Source organism: Manis pentadactyla, chromosome 12 (assembly GCF_030020395.1).
Source record: "Manis pentadactyla isolate mManPen7 chromosome 12, mManPen7.hap1, whole genome shotgun sequence".
In the NCBI taxonomy this organism is placed as follows: Eukaryota; Metazoa; Chordata; class Mammalia; order Pholidota; family Manidae; genus Manis; species Manis pentadactyla.
Genome location: NC_080030.1, coordinates 106,169,290 through 106,182,193, shown reverse-complemented (window position 1 = coordinate 106,182,193; position 12,904 = coordinate 106,169,290). Strand labels below are relative to the sequence as shown.

General features: G+C 43.2%; 1 long non-coding RNA gene across 2 annotated transcripts in view; it reads left to right on the top strand.

Moving 5' to 3' along the window:
* Nucleotides 1-12,904, top strand: part of LOC118921225 (uncharacterized) — a 358,711-nt gene that overhangs the window by 239,580 nt on the left and 106,227 nt on the right. The window lies entirely within an intron of this gene.

Genomic DNA, 12,904 nt, shown 5'->3' with positions numbered 1-12,904 from the left:
TTAGTCTCTTGGAGGCTTATTGGTAATAGCCAAGCTCACAAAAAATAAACCTTTGGGCGCTCTTTTAGGAAACACACTTTTCACGTCTCTTTCTGGAAGCCATCCCTGTGTGAGAAGGAGACCCTTCTGCTACTGTTTTGCCCATCAGAGGAGAGAAGGTTTCCTCCCGGCTAGTGTATGGCGTACACGGAAAGCTTTGGAAGCTCTTTAAGTAACTGGGAAGAGCGCATTAGATAAATCTATTTTCATTTTTGTTAATGATGCTGAAAGCAGGGTGTTTGCTTCTCTGCTTTATGCACAAACGCTCCTGTGTTTGTGCCCTCGCCCTCTCACTTCCTCCGCTCTCTGCTGCCCCACCCCACCCGCGCACCCTGCCCAAGCCAGGAACCTCTTATATCTTCTTGGTTCCCTTCTAGCTTCCACCTCTCTGTATTCTTCCATGGCTCCAGATGCTTCCAATAAAAGCCCATTGCCCATCTGATAAGTTGTTTTCTCCTCTCTTTCATATTCGTCCTTATGAGTCACACCCCCCTGGAAGTCCATCTTCCTTTCGGAGTGTCTTTCTTTCTAAAACCACTTCTGATCCTAAAAAGATGAAGAGAATCACAACAACACCAGGTTTCCCTGACTTCTTTGTCATCACATAAACAATCTCAGAGAACTTCCTCTCAGAGGTCTGCTACCTGTTTCCTTTTACGATGCCTTTTCACGGACTGTTAGACGTCACGAGAAAGGGATGCTCTGGGATCTCGTTTGTGCATCTCCTAACATGCTTACTCCTGACTCGATTCTGAAGTGTCACTTAGAATATGATTGTAGCAGCATTAATAGAAAAAATGGAGAATGTAGTTGATGAGCAAAAGCACATTTATTTATAAAATGCACTGGGAAGTCTAAAGGAGCCCATAGTATTTCATAACACACAGGCAGGGAGAAAGATCTAGAATATACAACTGTCCTCCAGTGAGGGAAGACAGACCCCACTGTTGAGTAGACCGTCCTTCACACAGGCAGGACATTTAGAAATAAGACAGACCTGTGTCTGAATCCCAGCTGCACCACTTCCTGACAAGTGAACCTCTCAAAGCCACGGCCTCTACTTCTGTAAAACGTGAATAATAACCCGAATCAAGGTCTTGCCAAGAAGGTTAAGTGAGATAATGCATTTGAGTTGCTCAACATGATGCCTGCTACAAGGTGAATGTTCAAATGAGACCTGTGATAAGTAGATGCCAAAAGGGCCATCTAGAGGGTGCATAGACGTTTGGGGAAGCAGAAGCCAGTGCATGGTTAGAAACAGATGGGGGCGTTTCTCTTCTTTCTGGGAAGGCACCTTCCAAGCCTGGAGAATCCGTGGGAGCCACAGGGTGCAGGCGGGGCTCAGATTCAGCACCTTGGTCAGGGACCCGTGGGTGAGGGCCGGGACTCAGGAGGCAGAAGCCCATGCACGGGAACAGGGAGTCCAGGTCGTGGCTGGGTGAACCTTACCAGAGCCTCAGTGATGAGCCCACCTCAAACTCTTCAGGTGCCCCCTCCTCAGACTAGGACCGATGTCAAGGCGGGTGGGCCGATGGGGCTCCGGACTCATCCGAACAGCACCCTTCCTTGGAATTCCAACAGAACTCTTATTTATTTTCCTCAAGTGGTAAATACGTAACCATAAAATTCTGGTGAATCATTGAGAGAGGGCAATTTGGATTTTCTCCAAGACAGCTATGTTTGAAAAGACTCTTTCCTCAGAGGAAAGTTCTTAGGTTTCAATATGCCATTCCCCCTGGCAAGCTCCAGAACTTTCTCTCCTTTATCTTGCTCGCCTGAGCTTCCCTCCTGCAGGTCCTCCCGCTGCCTCTGTCTGCTGGCGTTGCCCCACCCCCAGCCTGCCCGGGCCCGGCCTTTTGAGGCTGCTTCCTTACCTTCTCTTCAGATTTAGTTCATTAACATTCTTTCTGATTCAAAAACATGACGATGACAAGCTAATATAATTTAAGTATCCCGTCAAGTATGTTTTTATTAATATGACCAGGAACGATCATCTTTTTAAAATACATATATCTAGTATACAAAGTTCTTAAGAACTTAGCTTTGGTGACAAATAAACGTAACACCAAGTCTTAGGTGTTTATTTTTCTTTTTATGTTGATCTGTGCGTAGTTGGATCGAAAGGACGTTTCATGGAAGTCTTACATTCTGGAATATACACTGATGTGTGGTGAGTTAAAACATTACTGTGGCCTGCCTTACAGGAGATTCCTCCTGTCCTATAGGCGTTGTATCAGACCGGAACATCAGACGATGTGCATTAGAGTTCAGATGACTGCTTTCGGCCACCTGTGCTGGTTTCCCCCCCTTGGGTGTTCTGAGTCCCACAAGCGGGTGTTGGATCTGTTGGTGCTGGTGGCAGTTCTTCAATCTCCAGAAAGTCCTTCCCAGCAGGCCCTCCCTACACACACTGGCCAGCCTGTAAATACTGTGGACAAATTGACAAAACCGCAACTGTGTATCCACAATGACTTACGTTTTGTTTTGCCTGGGCTTACTGGTAATATTAGGGGGAATTCTCAAGTTGACTTTGTAAATCAGGGGAAACCCTAAAAAATCCATAATGCAGGCAGGGGCTAGGTTAGGATGAGGAGTCGGGGATTATGCCGGGCAAAGAGGTTTACGTGTTTCTCCACCGCTGTGGGTAGTAAGAGAGAGTTGTCTGGGCACTGTGCAGCTTTCCTCTACAGCCGCAGAGTAGAAAGTCTGTTTTCAGGAAGTGGCTAGTGGAATTTCCCATTGGCACACAGATAATCTGGTATGTGGGCTGCAAGTAGCCTCCGGGGTATGACAGAGAGTGTCCAAAGTCAGGCTCTTCTTCAGAGGGACATGCTGTGGTAAGGGTTCCCTGTCCTGCACAAGGCTGGAGGATGCCCAGCCGTCCTTCGAAAATAAAAACTTGAATCCTAAAACCACACAGCCCTTTAGTGCCGGAATAAAGGGAGAAAGAAATGACCCAAACACGGAAGAGCACAGTTCAAACCCAGGTCCATGGTGTCTGCAATCATGCAAAGAAGAGATTGCTCCTCCTGGCATATCTTTAGCACCATTTCTTTTGCACGGCTCTCCTTTCCGTGCTCGGGAGTGACAGTGAACAAACTGCGGGCCTCTGGGGCGCTCCATTTGTCCAGGGGGAAGTGGAACAGCTCTAAGTTCTTCTTCAGCCTCATGTACTTGGAGAATTTGCTGGTGCTCTGGGACCCCCAGAGTCCTTGGTGCAGCTGCTGGGTGACCCAGGGCTTGTGCCTGGCGAGCCCCACCAGGAACCCTCCCTCTCATGCAAAGAAAGGCCTGCCAGTGTGGACCAGAGGGGTATTTAAAAATACTGAAATGCTGAAGTAGGCAATACTAAATGAGTGTGAAGTGCTTAGTTTTATTTTCTTCAAGGAGTCAAGAAAAATAAAATAGAAAAGAAAAAATTCTTTTGTGTTCCTCCAAATGGAACCATAACTAAACTGTTTTGGAGGCACCCAGTTTTCATGCACTGCCCTTTTTCTCAGTCTGTACCATTTGTATAAGTCAAGGGGGACAAAATTCAATCACAGAAGAGGCTTTGCAAAGTGAAAAGATGTGTCCGGATTCCACTACCAGATGAAACTCCCCACAGGCACCTAAATCTGAATATCTGAAACTAATGTGGTGATGGAATGCGGAGATCTCCGAACATGAATCGACAACTCCTAAGGATATCTGGTCCTCCAAAAAATTTCCCTCCAGGTTAATCATCTCAGTGGACCCTTGGCACTGAATTTCCACCTGATCCTTTCCTTCCCATGGAAATGAGCCCATCCAAGGAGATATTCATTTATTTGAGAGCAGAAGCCTAAAATAAGACTTTCTTGGGCAACACAGTGTGCAGATAAGAAGCCTCCCAGAATGCTGACCCTTGCTCTCTTAGGATCTAAGACTCCTCTCAGCATTTTCTAGGCAGGCTTCCTAACTGTTTATTCTGACTCCAGTGAGGTCAGATTAGCATATATTTAAGTGAAACCTCTCACTTTTCCCACAGAGTAGCTCAGTGTAATTTACTATTTCATGTTGAGTTTCTCTCATCTCTTCTTTCTTCTTTCTATTGTCCCCTATCCCTCAGCCTGTAATCTTGATACTCCAACTTCCCATCTCTCCCCTTGAACCATACTGTCAGTACATCTCTCTAAGCATAACTCAGTAACTGGTGATAACAGGCCACTTATACCTTCTTCCCTCATTTTCCCCATGAGACGGCTGAACCAAAGTATACCACAGGCTTTGCTTTACACGAACCAGGAATTCCAAGCCTACCTACTTCAAAAATGTTAATATTTTATCGACCCATAGAATGTGAAGGAAAAAGATCATTCTCTCTGAGACAACAATTAGTTCCCACTCATTGAGGAGATTAAATATAGTTACTTTTTACAATCTCCAGCTATCTGACCACATGGCACACTAGTATTTCATAAGATAATATGAGAAGCCCCTGTATTCTCAGTGTTCACCAAGGAATACACCACATAGAAGCCCTCGGTTACTTCCAAATTAAAGCAAAGTAAACGAAGCATATCTGATTCTCACCTGCTACTCTATTAATCTGGTCAGTCAAGGGCATCCTTGTGCTAGTGTATATAGCGAGTGAGGGCTTTGTAGTATCTTCCCTCTCTTTAGCGCTGCATTCTACCTCCAATGAACATAACACTTTGCTCCAGTTGTGATCCCTGATTTTAAACTTTTGATTCTCTGGATAGAAGAAGAAATAATCGGGCAAACCTTGGCCAGTCTTACAAAAATCCAGAGGTGCTGCTTTGAATAAAACAGTTCATAAGGGTTGACAAGAGGCTTTCTACTCTAACTTTCATCTCAACATAGGAAGCGGGTGGTTGGGGGGGGGAGGAAGTGGATCAGCAGTCAAAATCAAGTTTTGGTTCCAGCATTCCCCCAGGCCCCATCCAGAACACCATCTAAAGCAAGAGCATTTGTCAGCACATCCTTCGTGAGCATCGTAATGAAGATTCCACCGTTCACTTCTGGTATCAAAGGTTCATTTTAATAGAAATAATTTATGTGGCGTCTTCTCTGTGGCCCATTTGGCATCTAGACTTTGAACGGTGTGGTCTGAGCACAGTTGCATGTTGCAGAGTCGAAAACTCTCCGCAGCCCTCCCCTGAAATGGGTGCTGCAGATGTCCCACAGAACCCAGCAAAATGAAGGGCTCGGCAAGTCAGGAAAGAAAGTGAAGAGGGATGGTTTCCCTTCTGACGTATCTCTAACAACTGCATCTAACCTGAAAATGTGGCTCCAATCCTTTCAGAACTATTATTTTCTTTAACAGCAAAGTTCTAAAAACTTGGTTTCTTTTGATTTCTCCCCGCCTGGCTGGAAAATGACACATTTGGGGCCAAGGCATTAAAGCGTGGTCTCTCGGGGGAGAGGGGAGGGCTCTTGCTTTCCAGCCCACAAACAGTCGCAGGTGCAAAAAATATGCACCCGAAAAGGGAGGTCTGGTGGAGGCCCCTTTTAAACCGAGGCCTTTTAAGTTCAATAAATCTCTTTGCTCTTCCCTCTGCGAGCCGTGTGCTTCCCTCCCATGCTCACATGCACATCCCGGGTCCTCAATGTGGCCTCCAGAAGGGAACTTCATGTTTGTTGTGAAGTTTTCCGTAATTACATAATCGGTGAAGTCTGTGAGTTCGTGTTGAGGTGGCTGAAACATGCAAGCCTGAGGATTACAGTAACGTAATTAGACGGCTTCCTGTAAGAGCCGGTGGTTTTTCCCTGGGCCACACTCGGGCTGGCTGCCCTCCGAGGCCTTCCTCTTGCCCAGTGAATCACAGCTTGACAGGCATTTCTGCCGGCCATGCGCCCCAAGGTGTTTCAGGGCGACTATTTGCATTGCGGATGAACCCTGTGTACACGCTGTGGGGTTGGTTAAGAAGGCAGGAGCCACGAAACCAGAGGGCTGCGGGTTCTTGGATGCCTGTGTGTCTGTGTGCGACACAGCCCGTGCTTAGAGCGTCTGGGCTGCCATATCTTGACTCATCCCGTGGCGTCTAGAAGCCTTGATTGCTTGCCTTGGGCTCTGAGGGGCAGGAAGAAAGAGAACAAAGCAAAGACCCCAGCTGAGTGTGAGGTGTGTAATAGAGTTTAGCACCTGATATGCACCATTCCTTGTGAATTTTTTCCAAGTCACCTGAATATTAACAATTACATATTAAAAACCAGACATAACCAGAACTAGCCATTTGTTTAATCCCTTAGTGTTTTTTTTTTCTCAATCTGCAGTGTTACTCCCTTAGAATCCACTTTCCATGGTTTCCATGGAAACCATCGACTGTCCATCTGTAGTCTGAAGCCAAGGAAGCAGCTATGGAATAAGAGAAGGTGAATGGAAGGGAAATCTCTCCTTTTATTTTGTTTTGTAATCAAGAGCCTCAGATTCTATAATTGAGGCCAGAATTTAACATTTGATTTAAGAAAAACACAAATGGGAAAACAGGTTCATCTCAAGTGAAGAGAGTATACATGTAATTTTCAAGGTGTATCTGATGAAAAATTCCCTTCTCTTCACTCATGCTGCTTGCTTACGCTAAAAAAACTCATTCCCAAGCTTGCAGGGAAAGGAAGAGCTTGAAACAGGATCAGTCTATCATTGCCTTTGTTCTCTCTAGTCATGATTCTACTGCAAAATTCTACTGTTTAATACCCAGCTCAAAATCACATCCTTTAAAAAAGTGTTTTCCAATGTCCTTCCTCCTTTACTCCTCATCTTTAGCCTCCCACCTCTGACTTGGTGGATAAAATTATGCTCCCTTTCTGTATTCCTGGTGCCAGGTAGAGTGCTTAGTATATAGTAGATGCTTAGTAAAACTCTTTGGATTCCACTGACATATCTAATTTGGCAGTAGGTATTATTAAAATACTTTGATGGTTCTGTTATTTCAGTTCTTTCTATGTGATTTTCTGAATTCCTATTGCATAATTTGACGTTCTCTGACCATTTCATAGGTATTAGTTTTGCTTCATTCTCTTTTATTCCAGTTAGTAATATATTGCAAGCTCCTAGGGACAGGGACAATTCATTTTATTTACTTGGCACCGTCCACCCCATTCCCATAGCCCTTCAAACTTAAGACAGTTCTCATACTTCCTAATCATTTGTGGGTTTTGATTATATTTTGAGTTATTAACTTATATTTTCCCTTGTATTTCCCCTGCCCCTCATTTTCTCTAATTCAAGAAGGCAGATGCCTCCAATCTTTGTTGCCCAGCGAAGGGCTGAGGCCACATGTGAAGCAGGAGTAGAGCATCTGCCACTGTGGCTCTGTTTTCCCAAGGCCTAAACCCTTAGGTGAGTGGAGAAAGTGCAGTGTGGCAAGTGAAGAATGGGATTCCCAGGTAGACGTGGGGAGAGCAGGTGATTGCCAGGCCCCCATTCCTTGGCCCCCATTAAAAAATAAAATGATGATGTGGAGAACAGAGAGAGATTTCTGGGGATCCAGGAGTAGTGTGGACAGAGGTCCTGCCTGCGAGGCAGCAATTCTCAGGAGGGGGCAAACCCTCAAAAGGGAATGGATACAAAGATGCACCTAGGCTGCCTGACCAGGGACAACCCTACAAAACCCCCTATAATAAGGGTATCATGCTAAGTCCCCGGACAGTGTGAGATGTCTACTTGGGGGCTCTGGGGATGAGGAGGATGAGGGTGTTAGAAGGATTGAACATAACAGGGTTTGGAGTCAGAAATAAAGTGTTGTAATCCATAGAGAATATGCTGTTCTTGCACACCTCAATATGTGAGATTTTTATGTGCTACCTATGTTTAGTTGATTAACTTGTTAGTTATGTGAACTTGGCAAAACTATTACCTACCACATTCTAGAAGGAAACAAAGTTCATGTCCCATTATGTTAAAATGACAGTCCTTTGTCACTAACTAGTGTAATTTAGAGAAATTTATTTCACTTTTTTTTTGAGTCTTAGGTGAATCTTATATTTAAAAAATAGGTAAAATAATATCCACCTTGTTAGGGTGATGTGAAGATAAATTGAGATATCTACAAAGTGCTTAGCAGAGGAACTGCAGAGATAGCAATCCTATATTAATAGTAAAGACTTTTTTAGGACTGAAGAGCCTTAATATTCATATAGGCCAATTAGTTATGATCTTACCCCATTCAGATTTTGAAACAAAAAATCCTTTTCCTCCTGTATATTTTTTTTCAATAAGTATTTAGTATTTCCAAAGAAAAAAGAGCAAAATTTTTAAAAGAAATAGACAAAAAACAGTTCCTCAGTTTAAAACATTCTCAACTAAGAAATATAGAATAGGAAAAAATATATGCATCAAAGGCTTTTTTTAACAGTAAAACATAGTGTAGTAATATGAAAACACAAAAAAGTTGTAAGATACTGCATATTATAATCGAGACTGAGCTAAGTTGTGTATACTCATCTATCATGTACCCATGCCAGAAAAGGAGTTTTACTTTTTTCCAGGATGAATTTATAACCTATCTGTCAATGAAATCTAATGTTTTGCTGATAGATGCCATATATAATGATGAGGAATATGCTAAAAGCAAGAGCAGTAAATGGCAATCTTCTGACTTACTGTATGTGTCACTGTGAAGAGTGATTATTTCTCACAAGTAGAGGTGAAGTCAGGGACTCTTACCATCTGTATTTAAGTGGTTTTGCCCTTTTCTTCCACATCCACCAACTTGATTAAATAATGATTTGGCTCTCAAGAGACCTGCGCTTGGTCGCTCCAAGTTCATGCCTAGTCAAGTTTGTAAATGTCTCTGGTGTTCAGCTTTAGAGAAGCGCAGAGGTAAGGAAAGTCTCCAGAGAGATAACTGAGCCCCAGACAGTGTTACCCAGGGCGGGCAGCAAGTCCCGAGAGAGAGAACAGGACCAGAGTCAGGGGGCCTGAGGGACAGCTACCTGTCTGCCTTGCATAGAATGTTTCACAGCCTCGGGCAAATCCCAACCTGTTGTGGAGGAGGGGTGCATTGTAGCAGCCACCCCTGAAGGAAATATGCTTTGAAACCATCTCAGAAAATCCAGGGCTTGAGGGAAGGTTTTTTAGTTTCACAAGAAAATCAAGGGAGACAGTTCTCTGGTGGTGTTTGATCAGGTCTTCAATGAGAGCCAGGTAGAAAGCGTTAGAGTCACATTTCTGCTCCAGCAAGTCAATGAAGAAACACCAGGGGGTTAATTTTACACCACCTGTGATCTCAACTGGAATTTCATTGGTGCTGCTAGTGGGCTGGAAGTAGAAAGGTATCTTTCCACCATGAGGAGCAGAAAGTCTTAGCATGGAGTGACATTAAAGAACTTCAGAAAAGGTGTGTGATATTGTGATTTATAAGAAATATATATTTGATCTTCATGCATGGTTCCTGCTCACAGCTCCCAAAACCCCAGGAATTTCCTGGGCAATAAGAGCAATACGAGCATCTTTTATTATAATATTTGGTCTCTCGTCCTCAGTTCCTGAAAACTCTTCAGAGTCTTAAGGGGAAATGGGTGTCTTATCCATAACAAGCCCCTTTCACCAAAACTGGGTTTATGCAATGAAGTGACTTTGGTAAAACACCTGAGGATGGAGGCTGGTTGCCAGGAGCACCAACCATTTGATGAGAGGGCTGGAGCTCTCGCTCTCACTCCCACCTCTGGGGAGGGGAGCCCCCAGGGGTTGAGTCATTCGCCAGTGGCCAATGATATAATCAGTCATGGCTGTGTAAGGCAGCCTCCGTAAAACCCAGTGTGGAGGGGTTTCAGGGAGCTTCTGGGGTGGTGAACGCTTGGAGGTGCTGGGAGAGTGGCACACCCCAACAGGGCACAGAACCTCCGTGCCCTTCCCAACCCTTGCCCTGTGCATTTCCTGCAACTGCCTGTTGCCAAATTACAGCCTTTTATAAGCGATTATAAGAGACCTGTAATCTAGTCAGTAAAATGTTTTTCTGAGTTTTGTGAGCTGCTCTAGCAAATTAACTGAACCCAAGGAGGAGGTCGTGGGGAACCTCTGATTTATAGCCAGTCATTCAGAAGTACAGGGCTTGTGACTGGCATCTGAAGGATGGGGAAAGGGAGAAGTCTTGTGGGACCAAGCCCTTTACTTGTGGGACCTGATGCTTTCTCCAGGTAGATAGAGGCAGAATCCAGTTGAACTGTAAGACACCTGGCTGGTGTCAGAGAACTGGCTGCCGGTTGCGGGAAACCCCTGAACACACAGTGGAAGTGGTTGTCAGACTCCCTGTAAGGTGATTGAATGCCTTGTTAAATTTTTTGAGATTACAACATGTAGGGAAAATGGAAGGACCTGTGGCCAGGATCCTCACCTGACCCCAATCTACTTGATGATGTCACTGGCCTGCTGCCAGGCTACTGCTCCCACGCCCATGGGCCATGAGCCACTATTGTCAGTGTTACTGTATAAAGAGCGCCGCCCGAGCTCTGCCTGAAGGCAGAGACGGTTTCTGCACTTGCTGGAGACTCACGTGATTCCCACGCTTGACCTGCCACCGTGAGAAAAAGGCTTGGTATAAACCGTTTTACTCCCAACATTCTGTTGTGGTTATTTGGCCTCCCGGAATCCAGAGTGAACTTCCCCAGGGGCCCTACCCCTCGGGCGAGACAAACAGTAAGCCCCCCACCCATCACGGGACTTGTACTGCATCCAGTTAAGCATCGGGTTCGTGATGTTGCACATCACATAGTTGTCCAGAATGGTAAGCTAAATTCCTCTGCTAAGTTATTCTCAGGAGAAGACGGGAAAGGCTATCTGTAGGACACCAGCACTTTATTTTCTGACACCTGCTCTGTGTCAGGTGCTAAGGTAGTTTCTTATTTTTAACATGTTTTCTCATTTCATCATTTTAAAAGTACCATGTGTTGGGTGTGTGCTGTGTTCCAAATGAAGAAATTGAGACTCAGAGAAGTTAAATAACTTGTCCAATGCCCCATATCTAGCAAATTGAAGAGAAGGAGTTTATAGCCAGATCTCTCTGATTTCCATAATTGTGCTCATTTCTCCACAACCACCACCCCTCAGAACAAGGGAAAAATATTATTTGGCAAAATAGTTGTGTATTTTTGGGTCATTCCTCACTTTACCTACTTTTACTTGTATCTTGATTAATAAATTAAAAACGTTTTCCCTATATTAACATATTGTGGTTTGACAACATAATAAGTCAGTTGCTTTGTTTATTTCCTATGCCAGTCCCCATGGCAGACTTTCTCCTTGCAGAAGGTGAATTCCTAAGTTAACCTTAGAATTGGCTTCTTAGAAAATACATGGTCACAAAGATTTGCAGCTTTTCACCAGCTTCTTATTCCTTTCAATTTGGTGACTAGACCCTAAAAATATTTTAAACTCTTTCCTAGTAAAAGAACTCTTGGAATTACAGCTTTCTTTTCATAATAGGCATTCTGACACACTGAGAAGAGGAAAGCATTTGTTGGGGTATTACAAAATATACAAAAGGAAATGTGCCATATTTACTAAGAACATTTCTAACTGTTTGACTCATCTTGTCTGGGTACAAATTTGATTTTTTTCCCTATCTACAATTCCTTACCATAGCTCACTAAATTTAATCCCAGTCTATATGTTTTTTATTATGAAAGGTATCTATTTTTCATTATTTTAAAGTAACCAATTGTGGAGATATATATGCATATATAAATAGCTTATCTTTGTCTTCTACGCAAATATTACTAATAGATTCTTGATCATATCAACTTATTACAATGGTTTGTGTCCATATTTTGATGTGGCTTGCAAATAATGATAATTGTTTTGAGGAAAAGAAAAGCCATCCCTGCCATCCAGGAGATGGCCTGGTACTATCGTCCAGGACTTGGTGTTCTTCCATTAAATGGACACAGTTTCACAAAACATCAACACCGGACAAGGCTATGCTGTGATCATCACGGACTCAGACAAAAACAAGACCACTGTGTAATCACGTCTGAGCACAGACAAAACATGAAGGATGTCCAAGCCACAAGTTACCAAATGTATCTGTATCTTGACTAATATGTATGACTTGTTGCATTTTTACCAGTTACAGCTTTAACCTTGATCTAGTCTGCCATACTCCTAGAAAAGATGTATTTATTGTGATACCCGATCACAGTGTTATCCCCACTTCATGGAGCATCCTGACCGGCGATGAGCCCCGTTTCCTAAAGCCTTCCCCCAAATTCCTTTAACGCAAGCCGAATTAACGCAAGCAGAAGAAGTTCTCTCTAACGCCTTATCACTGAGCCACCTCACAGTTCCCCAGTGGCTTCATTCCCCAGGCAGCCTTCTCTCTCCCTGCAATGACTGATTAACACAAATTAACAACACGTGTGTTCTGGGTAATTTTTGTCTGGAGGACATTGGCAACCTCTTCATATCAAGTTTTTTCCTTATGTTTTATATCTTATTGACCAGATTCTAAAATAGCAGAATAATAATGGTGACAGCAAACATTCCTATTCAAAAGGACTAACATGTTTTACCATGAAATTAATACTTTGTTCTATTCTAAAGTGTTCCTTTATCATATTAAGAATAGTTCTATACTTTAGAAAAAAAAGCTTGTTTTGAAATTTACACAGAACTAAAAATTTTTTGGTCTATTCACTTTTAAGAAATATTGTAATAGAACATTTATTTTGATAGATTATCCTCCCATGAATTTCTGGGCTACATCCTTTTTGGTTCTGGTAAATTGTTCTTTTACTGAATTCCAGCTTTAATAAATTATAAATGTATTAATTTTATTTAATTAACAAATATCATTTAAATATCCACTAAATACCAAGTTCTGTCTGAAGTCAGAGATACTGCAATTTAAAAAAATCAGAGAAGGGGAGGTGACTGAGGCTATAA